A 10528-nucleotide genomic window follows, 5' to 3' on the forward strand; every position below is an offset into this window, starting at 1 on the left:
CATACAAAAGCAGCAAAACAAACATACTTTGCTAAGCGTTCATTGGCAAGATAGAGTTACACGTGTGTGTGTACATTCAACTTTCCCACTGAAACAAATCAGTGGATCAAGGAGTAGGCGGGGTGGAAAGGCTAGCTAAAAGAAACGAACAGCTACAAGTAGAAATACAATGACGATTCAGGACGAACGTGGCTATTCCTCCAGTTTGAAAACCGGGTTCGTTGGATGTTGCGCAATTTGGCTTCGCATCTCTTCCTTGAGTGTATTGTCACAACAACCCTCGAGCGAGAGTAGCTTGAGTTCAGCTAGATTATTCAGGCCAGTGAAGTGCACTGAAGACCCATTGCAGCAGTCAGCCTTGAGCAGCTCAAGGCTTCTCATTGTGCTAGTCCCAAAGGTAACATCGCAGCTGGAGTTGAATGCGATCTCGAGGACCTTGACCTCTTGATAAGTGGGCAACTCAAGTCCATTCTCTTCCACACAAAAACGGAGCTTACCACCTTGGAGCAGCTTGATACGAAGAGTGAATAGTTTGGATAGACTCCCCAAGAGCTTGATGTCATCCTTTGTCAACATGTTCATCTCCAGATCCAACTTTCTCAGCTTGCTAAGCTGATGGATCTTTAAAACCGGCAACTTCTCTAGAGGCCCATGCAGTTTAAGACTCTGCAGTGCCTTCAAAGGCAGGTCGATGCCACACAAACAATCTTGACTGTCCTTGTCCAGCTGCACCTGCACCGACAAGGATTCCAGATGGACATGGCCTGAGATTGAAGATGATAATTTCTTGCAGTTTCTTCTGTTGATGCCGGACACTCCGAGCTTGCGCAATTGGGTCAGATCTTGGAGCCCTTTAAGGACAGCCTTCCCGCCTGATGCACCGATGTTGACAACACCGAGCGTGTGCAACATTGTCAGTTTGTTCATCCCTCCGGGCACCATAACACCAGCTTGTTGGCAGCGACGTCCACACAGCTTTGGCACTGGAACTGGAAGACATGGCGTTCTCGCAGCGAGAGGAGTTCTCACAGCTTTTGCTAAATGGATTTCGCGGCATCCTCGCAGCGAGAGGAACTTGAGACGACGCAGCAGCTTTAGAATCTGCTCGAGATGGGCATCCCCTGCACCCGATGAATTCTCCAGATCAAGCACCCGGACCAGCTTCATGCTTTGAGTTTGAGAGACCAAGAATTGCTTCCACTCTCCAAACACCGTCAGCGACCGCAGCTTGGACAAGTCCATGCTCTGGAACACAATCTTGTCTCTGTCCCAGCTCTCCCTTATGATAAGGTGGCGTCCCGTGCTTATATCACAGCAACCCTCCAGCTCAAACACAAGGTTCTCTTCCATGGGCCGTGATACAATGTACTCACGTATGAAGCCATTTAAACAGAAGGAGCTCGTCTTTGTGTCACCCAACGCAATGGTGTGCGTGGTTACCGACTCCGGTGGTCGTTGGATTATGCTCATATCAAGGAGCTTGGAGAAGAACATCTCCCCGTTTTTCTCTGCTGATTTGTCTTCACTGTCCCGAGAGTAGCCCTCCGCGACCCACCGTCTGACCACACGCCTCCGCCTGATGCTGTCATCTCGAGCGAAAATTGATACGTACAAGATGAGCGGCTTGAGGGAATCCCAGCTACGGAAGTAGGAATACATCCAACCGATTAGACCACGTAGACTGGCGTACTCTGGGTTGCTCTCCAGCGTCTGCATGAATCTGTCATTAGTCAAGCATATGGCGTCCATTACCGTGACTGTCTTCGTGGACAACACACCGGCTATTGCAACTAGTACTTCGGGTAGCCCGCCACACTTGAGAATAACTTCATGTAGTTTCGCTGAATGTTCCTCACTGAGATGCTTCAGACAAGAGTATTGGTTTCTCCTTTGCACCTATTGTTCAAATTAATCAACAACTGACTATTCTTAGTATGGTAAAGACAAACTACATTTGATTTTTTTTCTTTTTGCGGGAAAGAAATTACATTTGATTTTGGTGTTTCAGTTCCAATAATAATGTAAAACTATAAATGAAAGTATTCGTTGACAATGCGTAAATAATAAATGACAAAATGCTTAGGGAGTAAGGAAATGAACCACTACTTGTTTACTATAAGAGGCATCCTAGCATCTTTTATACAACACACTTTTAGAACATTGCCAATGTCAAACACAATCTGCGACCAACTTCTATGGAAATAAACGTCCAATTTCTTAGAGAAGCTACGATAGAAACTGATCTTATGCAATTTATTAATTTACCTTGAGAGTGGAATGTCTTGAAATTTCATGTACTAAAGTTGAATGTATATTCAAAATTTTGGAGGAGAAAAACAGTACTTGGTCTTATGTACAAGGACTTATGGTTGTAAGAATAGGAAATCAGATAGGAAAGCTAAAACAGAGCAAAGTTTCTTGTGAATGAAGTGAACACATCTCATGGTTGAAGAGACTAAACGCTGCGTCAGCTTGAAGACCTTTGACATTGAATACACGATCTTCCTTATCCGCGCAACATGTGCCAATGCTTGCTTCTGATGTAACAGCGATGATAACGCTTTTAGAGAATCTAGACAATAAGGCAGCTTTTATCAAGTCCCATTCTTTCTTGGACTGTAGATCATCAATAACGATGAGGCAATGATGTTGGTCCAGAAAATCACGACACTGTCCAATGGGGTTTCTGAATCTTATCGTTCCATGGTTAATAGTCTCGTTGGCTCGAAGTGATTCAGAATGAAAATCCAAAAGTAAGCTCCGAGAAAAGTCCCTTAAATTGAACGGATGGGATACATCCACCCAACCATATGCCTCAAATAATTGCCCGTTAAGAATTCTATCGCAGAACAAGTTTCTTACGAGAGTTGATTTCCCAACCCCAGCAATTCCCGAGACAGATATAACATTAAAACAGTGAAAGCGTGCAAATGTTGTACATTGCCGAAGCTCCTTCATTTCTGACTCACGTCCAATGATGGGGTACCTTTCCATCCAATTGGCGGCTGCATTTTTTTTAGAGGTGAGAATACTGTGAAAGCTCACTGCTTGCTCTTCTGCTCTCTCCTTGGCTTTCAGTCTATTACATTGAGATCCCTGAAAATAAGAGACCAAACTCAAATTGACGAGCATGGGTAAGCCTTCTAGAATAAATCAAAACCTTTGTTCGGAAAGTTTATGCCCCCCAACCCCAACTGCAAGTTCATTTACGTTTTTAGCTAGAAAAAGTGAATTCCCATAAGTTGGAAGTTGAGGCTATCTTAGCAACTGAAGTTTAACTGGTCATTTCAAATATTTTTTGCTTACTAATAAAGTTCATTTTCCTTTTCTGTTCGAACCTAATAACGAACAAAGTGCACAAGTACCACCAACAATTTAGTGGTGAATTCTATATATGACAATGTGTTATACAACATGTTTACATGATAAACTCTGAAATATAGTGTTACATACACATTTTAAATACGTATAGTCAAGTATAGATTCATTCTCTTTTAATGGTTATATATCCTAGAAAAGAATTGCAGCAATCAAACTTGGAAAGAAGCACGGATGCACACAATTTGTCACCTAGCAGCAGATTTGTTACCAATAAAAAAATAAAAAAATATATACATGTGAACAGATTTTAAAGATGTCTCTCGGATGATAATTGATATAGTAAGACAATGATAGAATGTGTGATTGTGCTAATTGATGTAAAAACCAGTTTAAGGCGGTAATTTTGCTGAATGTAAATGACTGACGATGTTGCAGGCTTTACCTCTCTGAAGGCATAAACCGAGTGGTCAGCAGAGAAGTGCTTCAGCTCCACTACTTGGTACGAATGCCCCACGCACACACAAGCTTGCTATTTCGAACTGCTGCCATTGTTCCTGTCTGGAAGAAAAGTCCTGATAGCGTCCCATGGTGGACGTACAGGTCTTCCAAGACGATGAGGTACCTCACATCCTTGACTTGCCGCACAAACTCCTTGAGGTAATCATCTTGGGTGGCCTCGGACCTCGCCAGGACGCCTCTGAGTGCCTCTTGGTGTGATTCTTCGCAGGTGTTTGCACAGAATTGCGCACTCAATCTCAATCCCCGGATGAACTCGTGGGGATTGAAAGGACGCGTGAGCTTCACCCACGCGCGGCAGGTGAAGTCCTGGCGGATCTCTGGGCGCGCGGTCGTAGGCTTTTCTGATGATGGATGTTGTCCCGAGGTCGCCGCATGTCCCCCACACCGAGATCACCTGCAGACCGACGTCTACCATGGTGATGAGCTGGATGAGATCCCCATGCTTCTTGATGTCCGTCGCCTCCACGAGCATGTTGAACGTCGTTGCGCCCGCCGCCGGCTGCACCTGCACGTCGGTGGGCTTGGATCCGGAGTCGCTTATGAGGCTGTAGCGCGCGTTCCCGGAGCTGGAGCTCACGTACTCGACCCGGGCCTTGAGCTGCTGTATCTCCGCGACCGCCTCGTCCAGCGGCTGCGTCGCGGCCGCCACGAAGGACGGGAGCAGGCGGCGCCACCAGCGGGACTTGTTGTCGAGGTGGAGGACGAACTCGATGCAGTCCTCCACGTCGTAGGCGAGCTCCCGGATCTGCCACACCCAGGTCCTGACCACGATGTTCCTGGTGCGCTCGCCGTCGGCAAGCTTGAGGAAGGACTGCATCATCTGGAACTCGCCGGTGATGAACACGAGGTCGCGCTGCGCGCTCTGCCGCAGCTTGGAGTCCTCCTTGATCGCCCACTGAGCCTTGGTAAGCGCCCCCTCCACCACCGATTTGGCCAACCCGACCGCGAGATCCGCCATTGCTCTCTGCTTGGGGTGGTCTGGTCTCTATCTCTATCTCTATGAGTAACAGATGTGCATCCACTGAGCAGCTTGAGATGGGATCCTCTTCTTATTGGGGAAGAAATGACTTGACTTGACTTGGAGTCGTCGCATCCTTCCAAAATGCAACCGTGGTAATTAATTTGAGCTGCCCAGATGAGGTGGGGTGTGCGTTGGAGCATCTAGCTACAACCACACATAGCAAAATGCTACTCTCTTGTAATGTAAAAAACGCTCTTATATTACAGGACAAAGTTATTATATTACATGACAGAGTTAGTAGCATATATCTTAACATCCATCTCGTTGTAAAATCATTATAGAATATATCACAAAACATTTTAAATAATTTTACGGTATAATATGTTTGTCAGCAAAACAAATCCTGTATAAATTGTCGATAAAATAGCATAAAGCCCCTTAGAGCAACTCCAACGGGGCGACCCAAACGGATAGCGATTTCGTCCGTTTTTTGTCCGTTTGGGTCGGCCGCCCGTCCGATGTCCGTCCTGTTTTTGATATGGGTCGTCGGCAGCGCGCTCAATGCGCCGACTCATATGTGCTGGCGTGGCCGACTGGCCGCCCAATTTTTACATTGATGATTTGCATTTAAACATATTGTCAAATAAACCGAATAAAATAATATAGTTTTACAAGCTGAATAAAATAGTATAGTTTTACAAGCTGAAATACAAATAAAAATGTTCATATAGATACATCTATTGGTTGCCAACATGAGCCCACATATGCTCAACCAAATCATTTTGCAGTTGCACATGAGTTTCTCAATCACGCATGTCTTCATGAAATTGGATGAACTGTTCAAACGTTGCCGCTACTTCATGCTCAGGCACAACATTCTCACCCTGAAATTAAAAGCCTTGATCGTACAGACGTTTCGGGCGCTCGTCTTCTACGATCATATTGTGCATGATCACACAAGCAGTCATCATCTCCCACAGTTTTTACGTGCTCCAGGTATTAGCAGGATACCGAACGATACCCCATCGAGATTGCAAAACACTAAAGGCACGCTCGACATCTTTCCTAGCACTCTCTTGCTCTTGGGCAAATCCTTTCCTTTTCTCTCCGACAGGGTTGGGTATTGTCTTGACAATAGTGGTCCACTGAGGATAGATATCGTCACCCAGGTAGTATCCTTTGCCGTAGTTGTGACCGTTGACAGTAAAGTTCACCGATGGGTTGTTGCCTTCGGCAAGCCTAGCAAACACCAGCGAGCGCTGAAGCACGTTGATATCATTGTGTGATCCAGCCATGCCAAAGAAAGAGTGCCAGATCCAGAGATCTTGAGACGCCACGGCCTCTAGTATGACTGTGCAAGCCCTGACATGGCTCTTATACCGCCCTTGCCAAGAAGGACATTTTTTCCACTCCCAGTGCATGCAGTCTATGCTGCCAAGCATCCATGGGAAGCCCCTTCTGGCATTCATCGCCAACAAGCAGGCTGTATCTTCAGCTGTCAGCTCTCTCAAGTACTTAGAGCCAAACACAGCAATAACAGCCTTGCAGAACTTATACAGAGACTCTAGGTATGTAGACTCGCTCATACGGACGTACTCGTCAATGAGATCACAGGGCACTCCGTATGCAAGCATTCGGATGGTGGCAGTGCATTTCTGATAAGTGGAGAAACCAATCTAGCCAACGGCATCCTCTTTGCACTCGAAATAGTCATCATAGCCGACCACTCCCTCTCTAATACGGTTGAGCCCGGAATGGAGCCACGAAACAGCGGCCGCTGGCCGTTGAGGTGGTGATGGACCAACACGGTAACCAATATCTCCTCCTCGTCGTCGGACGACGAATCGTTGGAGTCGCAAAGGAATTGTGGAAAAAGAACTCGTCGGTGGAGTCCATTTCGTACCTTGGCAAACTGTCGAACAGCTTGCGGGCGTCGAAGACGGAGACGACCGGTGAGGGGAGTCGCGGCGCGCATGGACCTTGGCAAACTGTCCAACAACTTGCGGGCGTCGAAGAAGGAGACGGCCGGCGAGGGGAATTGCGGGCGTCGAAGAAGGATGCGGCTTCTTGGTTGCGGGCGGCTGTGCGGTGGGGGGAGCGGCGGTGGGAAGCAGTTTGCTCCCCGGCGGCAAAACGACGGTGACGGGCGACGGGGGGAGTAGGCGGCGTTGCTGGACGGATGTGGAGGCGGCGACAGCTGGCAGAGTCGCCGGCAAAAATGGGCGGCGGCTTCGATGACGAAGGAGGTGGACGAGGGTTGCTGTTGGCTGGGGGGGGGGGTAAGAGGGGAGGCCAATGTGCCACCGACCAGCGGGCCCGGAGAGAGGAGAAGGCGAGCGCGCGCGTCCGTCGCGTGTCCGCGCCGATGCAAATCCGGCTCAAAAATGGGCTAGAAATGAGTCGCTCACGGACGAAAAGCGGACGCGCGTCCGTTTAGGTCGACGCGTTGGGCCCTCCTTTTGTGTCTGCGCCGACCCAAACGGACGGCGACGGACGAAATGGGTCGCCCCATTGGAGTTGCTCTTACACTCGTCGGTTTTTCCGCGACCTCCTCCCGAGCCTGCATCAGGTCCTTCTCGACATGACCGATTTGTCTCCGCTGCTAATAAATAACATGGGGCAAGCATTGGTACACTTGGTGGAAGATGTGCTACCCAAAAAATGAAGGTGGTATGGGATTTAGGGATCTCTACTCCTTTAACTTAGCAATGCTTTCGAAGCAATGTTGGCGATTAATCACCAACCCAGGCTCTCTTTGTGCCCGAGTGCTAAAGGCAAAACATTACCCAAATGTCAGTTTACTACAGGCTACGCTGAAGAAAGGTGCGTCATTCACATGGCAAAGTGTTATGAAGGGATTGGAAACGTTCAAATTAGGATACATATGGCGAATTGGCACAGGAGAAAACGTGAATATTAAGGATGATCCATGGATACCAGGAAGCCCAGATAGAAAGGTGATCTCCGCCCGGGGTCAAACTGTCCTAACAACAGTCAACGATCTGATCGACCCTATTACAGAGTCATGGGATGAAGAATTAGTGCAATCTATTTTCGACCCTGTAGATGTCAGGAGGATACTAGAGATACCAATTCATCACAGTGCCTTTGAGGACTTCATCGCATGGCATCCTGATCGTAAAGGGCTGTTTACAGTACGCTCTGCATATAAAATTCAATGGCAACGATCTTTCCAAGGATACACAAATAGGATTGGACGACCAACGAGCTCTCAAACTCCAGAGATATGGAGAAAACTATGGAAGCTGATGATTCCACGCAAAGTTTCAATATTCTGTTGGCGAGCCTTGCATGGTATAATTCCTTTAAAATCAATCCTGGTGAACCGTCATGTAGGGTCTGACGGCGGATGCCCAATATGCCAGGAGGCGGCTGAGGATATAAAGCAGCTCCTCTTTGGATGCGCTCATGCCAGGGAGTTGTGGAGTAGCTTGGGGATCCTTGAAATTGTCGAAGAGGCCATGGGGGTGGATCGATCTGGTTCAACTGTGCTTGAATACTTACTACTGATGAATGATCGTCCGGTTCCATTAAAGCCAAGCCTAGATGTCAAACAAATTCTGGCTGTAGGGGGCTGGTACCTATGGTGGATCCATCGTGAATTCACTCACAATGGATCCCCACCGCAGTCCTCGAGATGGCCCATGGCAGTTCTGGCTATTGCAAACAACTTCCATCAAGCAAATCAAAGGAGTCGAGATACCCATGAAAAAAGATGGTTGAAACATAATCCGAGATTTGTGAAGTTGGACGTGAATGCCTCATTCCATTTAGATGAAGGTACTGGAGCAACGGCAGCAGTCATTCGAGATGAGAAAGGTAACTTCTTAGCAGCCCAATGCAAATACTTAACACATGTATCAAATGTGGTCACCTCTGAAGCTTTGGCAATGAGAAACGGTCTCGCTTTTGCAAACTCTCTTGGTTTCCCTAGAGTAGAAGCAGAATGAGATTCATCAATAGTTATTGAATACTGCTAAGGCCAAATCAGATGGTGGGATGCTGCTGCTGCCATTTTCGCCGAGTGTGTGGACGTGTCATCGCTTATTGGGAAGGTTACTTTTAAGCATTGTGGTCGTTCGTCGAACCAAGCAGCTCATGTGCTAGCTAGTCATAGTTTCTGTAATAAGATCAATAGTAGTTGGGTTAATGAGCCTCCGGCTTGTCTTATTCCCAAACTTTTGGATGATGTAATTCCTAGTTAAAGTTTCAATAAAGCTAGCCATGATGGCCTTTCTAAAAAAACATGGGGCAAGCCAAATAAATACTTCTCTCGTAAATCGTAATGGTAACCAAACTAAAAATCCTATCATGTGCCTCGCAGGTGTATTTCTTGACGTCATCGAATTCCTTTTGGGAATCTGTAAACTGGGCCTTGCCACGCGCTAACTCCTCGGATAGTTGTTGAGCTTGCTGCCGAGATGCTTGTGTAAACAGTCGACATGGTTAGCCATATAGATCGATCCTTAGTTCAGCCGCTTGCACCCCACCTAGGGCCCGGGGACTACTGGACTTCGCATTTTTTAGACGCAAGATCGGTTTTTAGGCACCTCGGAGGGACACATCGGAAAAATAAAAATTCCCTTCTAGTGTAACTCAGATAATTTCTCGGCATACACCTTGAGGACTAATGGGTAGATATAACTCAATTTCTTAGTGATCAAACCTCATTACCTTCAAATCATTCGCAAGGACATCTGTGGCCTCCTTATGTCCCATCCACGTGGCGCCAAAGGTGCGCATCCACTGATCGAAGTGCGTCAAATTGCTGATCAGTAAATATAGGGTTGATGAGCATCGCAAAATGACAACGGCGGTCGACCTCCATGGAGGTGGGTATTTTGAAAAATAATAATCAAAAAACATATTTTAAAGTTTGAAAAAATTCTGAAAAAAATCATACATGTTAGCATGGATGTATTCTACATGTGTGTAAATTTTGAAGATGAAATACATTATGATGAGAGCTACATAAAAAAGACAAATCGCGGTTTTCAAACTGATGAACAGTGCAAACACTGTTCACTATTAGAAATGCACGATTTTCTCTTTTTTGTGTAGCTCTCACCATAATGTATTTCGTTGTGAGATTTTATACACATGTATAATACATCCATATGAATGTGTAGAATTTATTTCAGAATTTTTTGAAACTCCAAAATGTAATTATTGTATTTTTTAAAATATCCACCTTCATGGAGGTCGTCCGCCAAATTGCTGATGAGCATGCCTTTCTTACTTTGTGAGACATTAGACTCTCGGCCTCTGAAGGAGTCACAGAGTGTGTCGCCAAGGATGAGGCTAGTCATAATGGGAGTAACTTAGTTAGTAACATAGCCCACTCTAAGAAAATTTTGCTTATGTGATATGTAGTTGTTGAGAAGAGAAGTGTTTATAGTAACATAATATGTTACTATAACATAGCGCTTCAGGAGCCGAGTTGGGGGGACCTTGTCAAGGCGGTAAGAAGGTTGTTGTGATCCGTTCCACCGAAGTTCATGCATGTTGCCATCTCGATAGAGACCTTGATGGACCTCAAGGCCATGTCAATCAAGGAGGTGGCCGGCCGCCTGCAAGCCGTAGAAGACCGGTACACACAACACAAGGACATGGTGCGCGGCCTCCCCAACATTGAGCACGTGGACCAGTTCCGCGACGGCTGCGCACTTGACAAGCAGTACCGCACGCCATCTTGTGAAAAGAACT

At 46.6% G+C, this 10528-nt stretch overlaps 1 pseudogene; it reads right to left on the reverse strand.

Moving 5' to 3' along the window:
* On the reverse strand, positions 1 to 4844 carry LOC125547487 (annotated as a pseudogene).
* Between the last annotated feature and the right edge of the window lie 5684 nt (positions 4845 to 10528).

Source organism: Triticum urartu, chromosome 3, assembly GCF_003073215.2.
Source record: "Triticum urartu cultivar G1812 chromosome 3, Tu2.1, whole genome shotgun sequence".
Taxonomy (NCBI): Eukaryota; Viridiplantae; Streptophyta; class Magnoliopsida; order Poales; family Poaceae; genus Triticum; species Triticum urartu.